This window comes from Camelina sativa, chromosome 16, assembly GCF_000633955.1.
Source record: "Camelina sativa cultivar DH55 chromosome 16, Cs, whole genome shotgun sequence".
Classification (NCBI taxonomy): domain Eukaryota; kingdom Viridiplantae; phylum Streptophyta; class Magnoliopsida; order Brassicales; family Brassicaceae; genus Camelina; species Camelina sativa.
Window position 1 is genome coordinate 16,600,618 of NC_025700.1, and position 6,867 is coordinate 16,607,484.

Consider the following 6,867-nt stretch of genomic DNA (forward strand, 5'->3'; position numbering starts at 1 on the left):
ACTATTTTACAATAACTAACTAGATGATTATCTTATTATATAAAGTTGGGTTTTCAAAGTTAGTCATTATCAAAATTTTGACATTTGTCAATTTATTAATCTCAGATTTTGACATATGTAAAAGTTAATATTTAATAGGAAGAATTTGATTATAACAAAAACAAAATATTTTGTTTTTAAAAATATTAATAATGTAAAAAGATAATTATCAAAAATTACAGAATTTATAAAAAAAAATTTCTTTTAAATAATTATAAGGAGATTATATATATATATAATAAAATTCGAAATTATAATATTATTTACTTATTTTTAATTTTAAGTTATTAATTCTACAAAAAATATAGAAAAGGGGATTAAAGAAAATATACAGTTAATTATTAATTCTAAATTTTGTAAATACTCACTTTTATATAAATACAGATAGTCTCATATTTATATAATTTATTCAAAAACATTATTTTCAACTTTGTTTAATTGAGAATTTTTTTTAGTGGGAAGGTAAACTTTTCTTATTTTTTTAGACCAAAATTTTCTCCTACTTTTTTCTTTTTCATTTAGGAATAGGTAAGACTAATATGTTGACCCAAAAAAAGATTAAGATATGCGTCTTCTTTTCCTAATACTATATTTTAAAATTTATTGTACTATTTTTAGATTGTTTTATTTAATTTATATTTTCATCATTGAATTATTTGGATTCATATATTATCATGCTTATGATTTTCTATTGTTTCTTTAATTATGCCAAATTAATTTGCTTCTAATTTCTCAATCTTGATTGGTCGGTCATAAACCCTTTTTTCCGCAAACATAATTATTACCATTATTCATTCAATCCCAAATAGAGATAACTAGTAGATTATAAACTTGTATATTTATGTATGGAAATTATTTGTTATGATAATTATTCTATTTTAAAGCTATCTATATGTATATCTTGAATAATATACTATATATAATAGAATTGAATATATTTAATTATGATAATAACATATAGTGTGAATAACATATAGCGTGATTGGATCGGGTATATATTTAATTTAATTATATTAAAAATGTTAGCATTATCGTATCATGTCAGCTTATCTATATACAAATAATTTAAATATTTGCAGTGCAATATTTTTAATATTCTAATTAAGAGACTGAAAGAAATACATATGAATAAAGCTATAAAAGTTTCTGATCTACAAATCTTAAGTTTCTTTTTACCAATTTTAAAGTATCATCATATGTTTTGTATTGAGTGCCGGCTTAACTGGGGGACAACCAGTGCGATCGCCCCGGGTCTAAAAATTTAAGATGCAAATAATTTTTTTTTCTGTATAAAAAAAATTATAAGATAAAAGGGACACAAAAAAAATAATAATGTAAGATAAAGGAGCACAAAAAAAATAATGCAAAATAAAGGGGTACAAAAAAATATGTAAAATAAAAGAGGCAAAATAACTAAAAATATATTTTATCTTCTACAACTATTTCAATTGACTCCAACAATAGAACGAAAATAATTTTTTATAATCTTGTTAAGTCTTTATATATTATCAAAATGAAATCCATATTTTTCCACATATAACAAAAGTTAAAAAAGAAAATTTGGCTTTTTATTCAAAAAAAAAAAAATTGGCCCAGGCCCCCTAAAACCTTGAGCCGGCACTGTTTGTATTCCGATTGATACCAAAAAAAAAACACGAGTTTAACGCAATAAAACCGAATGTCATTGCATTTACAGTAAAGTAAATCATTGGCTGCAAATGGTTGCTTAAAATTGAAAGAATTGAAAATTTTAAGTTGAACAAAATTGGGCTGAATAATATTCAACCCATTCATCTCCAAAATAGTGGTTGAACAAGTTGAACATTTTTGCAGTAGGATTAGTTTATTTTTTCAACTTTTTAGGTTGAATGGGTTGAATAATTATTTTCAACTTCTTCAACCTCTTCCATTCAAATGGTGAAATTTGGTTGAATAATTTTTTTCAATTCCTTCAACTTTTTCAATTATGCAACCATTTGCACCCATTGTTTTTCTAAATTGAACCGGACCTTGAACACAACAACCAACCATAATTTCTACTATCGATCCTAGTCCTGAGTATGATGAAATAGCTCATCACTCACAAAATCATTATTAAAGCTCAAAACATGTTCTTTCGATAGTACCAGTCATTTTGTTATTTTTCACAACCAAAATTTAAATAATATTTTATCTCAAATTGAACGAAAACTTTAACTAATGATCTCTACTCGGCTAGTCCTGTAGAATGAATTAGCTACGGGTTGATTATGAAAGCTTGAAACAACATATTCCATTAGTTGCATCAACCGTCGAATAAGTAGGAGGAAACCAAAATGTAATTTGACTAAAACATTAACATATATCTCTAATTGGGTCATAGACTCGTAGCTTCAAACCCTCTTTGAATAGTTGAGAAAAGAAAAGGCGAATAAGTGAAAAACATGTTAAGAAGAAAAAGTATAATTCCTCTTGGAATCCAATAATTTACTTTGTGTAAGTTTATTTTCTAATATAGGTTTTGGTAGCAGTGCTTTAACCTTTTAGCTTTCTTTTTACAAATTATAACTAGTATTTTTTTTGGCTCCTTTGGATTTAATTCTTATCTGCATAAGTCGTGGCAAACAAACCGAAACTTTCCAACGAACCTATTAGCTTTGTTAATAACAATATGCACGCAATACGGTTGGAATTAAGGAGATATGTTTTGCAATTATGGCCAATTATAGCATTTGTCTTTTGATATTATCCATTCCCTTTATACTTAATAGTTGAAAATAGTTCAATTGATTCATTTCCATGGGTTGGTCCTTCTTTCTAGGATGGTAGGAGTATATAACCATTTATAATTTGGCTCATTAGGACACACTTATGTTTTAAACGAAAAATCTTGTACATAAGTCCCATCAAAGCCTTGATAGGTACTGTAAGAAACCTTTCGTTATTGTTCAATTGTCTAATCTCATCAAAAGACGTCTTGTCGGGAAAATTGCGGTCGAATCAATGAAGCACGAGGTAGATAGATCACTAGGCTAATCTATAAAAGCATAATCATTGGTAATATTTTTAAACTGGGTTCTCAAATAACATTTTAATACTCAAAAATTATTTAACACAAAATTTATTTATTTTAAAAAAATCAACCAATCGTAATATGACATTTAATGAAAAAGAGTTTAGAAAGTATCTCTAAATATTTGGCAGAGACCCTGAATCTCTCTTTCTCCTCCACTTTTTATGATTTTTTGTTTTTTTATTATCTTGACACCTATTATAGGATGACCAATGAGAATGCTCTAACGAAGTAAGAATTTAATAATTTACATCACATCACGTGTGGATTTTCTTAAACTATTTTGGGTTGAAATGTAATCCTATCTTTCTTGGCCAAGACAAGTAACAATGAATGAAAATACAAAACGTTAAACAAGCAAAAGCTGAACTTGGGGCAAACCACCTAATGATTGATTTTTAAATTTAAGTAGAGAGTTATTATAATGACAGCAAAGTTTTGTTGTTTATACTGGGCTAGACCCATACATGTCTCATATGCAGTCCAAAAGTGAACAATGTAGATAGTAGACACAGTAAAAGAATCATTAACGCATCTCCATCGATTATATAGCTACTTAGATGTCAAAAAAAAATTAAATAATAATACTTTTGATTTTATCTAATTATTTAATTAACTTTTTGTTTGTCCAACCAATCAAATGATGAAAACTGTATATGTTGTGTTTAATTGTTACATTTTATATTATCTTTCTACTTTTTTCTTAATTTAAAAAAAAATTATTCTTATGATCCTCTATCAAATATGTCCGATGAAAATGATCTTACGATCATAAATGATCAAACTAAAATATTTATATTGATCTTGTTGCATGTAGAAGATAAGAAATCGATTTTCTCTTTTGTTATTTCATTCTAAAATATGACAATTCTTTTTATGTTGACTTGTCAATAATATTTTCAAATTTTGATATTTTTGGTCTTTTACTTTTAAATGAAAGTTTTGAAGGTTGTATATTGATTTCTCTGAAATATTTTGTTATGAACAGATACTATACATGTACAGTATAATATTTTTAATTTCAATTGTAATTAAAAATGGATTTTTTTTACCATTTTGCCTGGATCGGATGATACGGAATACTATGGTCTTTTTCCTTTCCAATGGCATAAACAGTTTTATTATTTGTTTCCATATTTTTTTACTTACATCAATACACACATTTTTTTTTTCATGTGTTACATATACTTCTTGAAATCATTCTAAGAACTTGTCCGAATGTCTTTTCTTCCTTTTAAGACAATGGAGATGATTCGAAGGAGTATGACGTCAGCCCTAGTAAAGATTGGAAAACGAGAATACGGACGGTTGGAGTGTGACGTAGCATTGTCAGCCTCACCCACCAAACTCGGCCATAGACCTCTTTTCCAGTTTCCACTAAACTTGTCTCACGTACATTTTCGATATATATGTTACAAGAGTGTCAACTGTTTTATACGTATAGCTGGATGTGTTTTTAATGGAGATATTTTTTTCTTACTAAAGGTTATGTGGTATTTTGCCGACACGGATGTTGATAGGCTCTGGGTGGTGTGTGTGACCACCAATTTTTTTTTTAAAGAAAAAAATTAATATAAATAAGTAAAAATTGTGATAAGTGGTACGTAGGCTCGGATCAAATAGTAATGGAGAGAGAAGAAAACGACTGAAAGAAACTTGAGGGTTCCTCAAAATCACTATGTGGTATTTATCGTAATTCCCTACATGGGCTCGAGAGGTACTGAAGAAATATAGAACTTTTTAATAAATCGTATTTTTCATTCCACTTTAGCAATTTAAAAACAAATGAAGAAAACGCTCCTTTGGCAGCCCTTGTCCCCTTTATATATTGTTTTTCATACAACCGCGCAAATTGGTAATTCCCACAAAAAGAAAAGTTAGACAACCTTAAATATAAATAGAATATTTTTCTTACCCTAACTTATTTAGCCCTCCTGTAGAGTTTGTAGTTCAGCTCAATTTAATTCTCTTTTATTTAGAACAAAATCACATACTAAAATACATGCGAGCAAGGCATACATATATATAAAAGATCGTTTTTCAATTAAGATTAAACGAACTAAAATATGATAGCATATTTTAGTGTTGCATGATGTTGTGTTACGCCAAGCATAATAGATATTTTAAAAGAAAATAATGTTTCGACTTCAGGTAAATTTCATATAAACTAATAACACCCACAATAAAACTAAACAATTAAGAGATTCAACGGCATGTCGATTGCATGCATTTTGGAAAAAGGTCTATAGGAAATTAGAATCTTTGATGGAGAAGGAAATAGTTCTAATTAATTACACTAGCTAGTTGATGATCCAAAGAGGACTAAGGTATCTAGAAATAGTTCTAAATTTCTAATTACTAACTAAAGGTCTAATTAATTAGAGGACTAATTATAGCTAGACTTTCACAGTTTTACGGAAGAAAAATAATTTCGTAAATATTATTGTTATAAATAATAAAGGAATTGAAAATAGCAGATAGAGAGAGTAAATGCTTCTGCCTTCTTGTGTGAGATATACGCAATACGCATAAACGTACAAACATTTACGTATATTTCTATTTGAGTTGTGAGCTGTTTTTTTATTTTGGATGCTATTCCTCTTCCAGCATCTACATGTTACTATGTTAGTGCTCTCGTCTTTTTTTCCTCACTTTAGTTTCCATTATGTACGTAACATTGTGTATATAGATTATATACATTATATTAAACAATTCAGCCATATTAATCGTATAAACTCACAACAGAGAGATGTTGCAACTGAAATCATATACACACATGTGTATCATAATAGTATGCATGATGTGCCTAATGCCAAATTGTAGTAACGATTTTCCAAAACTTATGTAATCCATTGGAATCAGGATTGATTGGTATAATAAATAAGCTATTTAGGCTTTTAATGGAACACTCAGAGTAGAGTGGATCAAGTGCGTCCATTCAACAATCTTTGTGCCAAGAATGGTTGACTTTTTTTCTTCCAATTGAAGTTTCGCACTGGCTACATGGTGCGTTCAATTATGTGTCTTTGAAAAAAAAAAAAAAAACTGAAGATTTTTTATAAATTAATCAATCAATTAATACAATTTTATTTTAAGTAGTTAAGAAATATTTTGGTCATATAAAGTGATAGGAAATTAAATAATATATATTTAATAATTATTATAATACCAACTCAATTTTTGTATAATTCCACACCGTTTGTTTAACATATTTCGTATGTTCCATATTCACCATATATATTATTCTTTTTCGTTTCGTCCGAATCCATTAATTGATCCACAATGTCCGTTTTGATGTAATTATATATTCTAGAACCTTAGCCTACCGAGTGGAAGCACATACGAAGCTTATGAAAAGAGTGTGCACTAAAACTCATGTATAAAAAGAGTCTTATCAATACCAGTACGTACCGATGATCATAGTCTCTGGATATATGTGGGAGTTAACAGCTATAAGAGAGGTGATCATAGTAATAATGAATCTACGATGCTGTAAATTAAATGGTGATAATTAATGTCGATCGAGAGTCAAAATTAGATAAAAATTACAAAGGCTAACTAAGTACTCGTCCTGTTGTCCTATATATATACGTACATAAATCTAAAACGAAAAAAGATATATAACAAAAGAGTTATAATGATTACTTCTTGGTCGGAATCTCACGGATGTTTTATATGCTAGCTCAGAGTAATCATTGAACTGTATTTTTTTCTGAGCTATAATTTGAATTAATTAGTATTAGTCATAACAACTGCTCTAGAAGTGAGCACGTCAC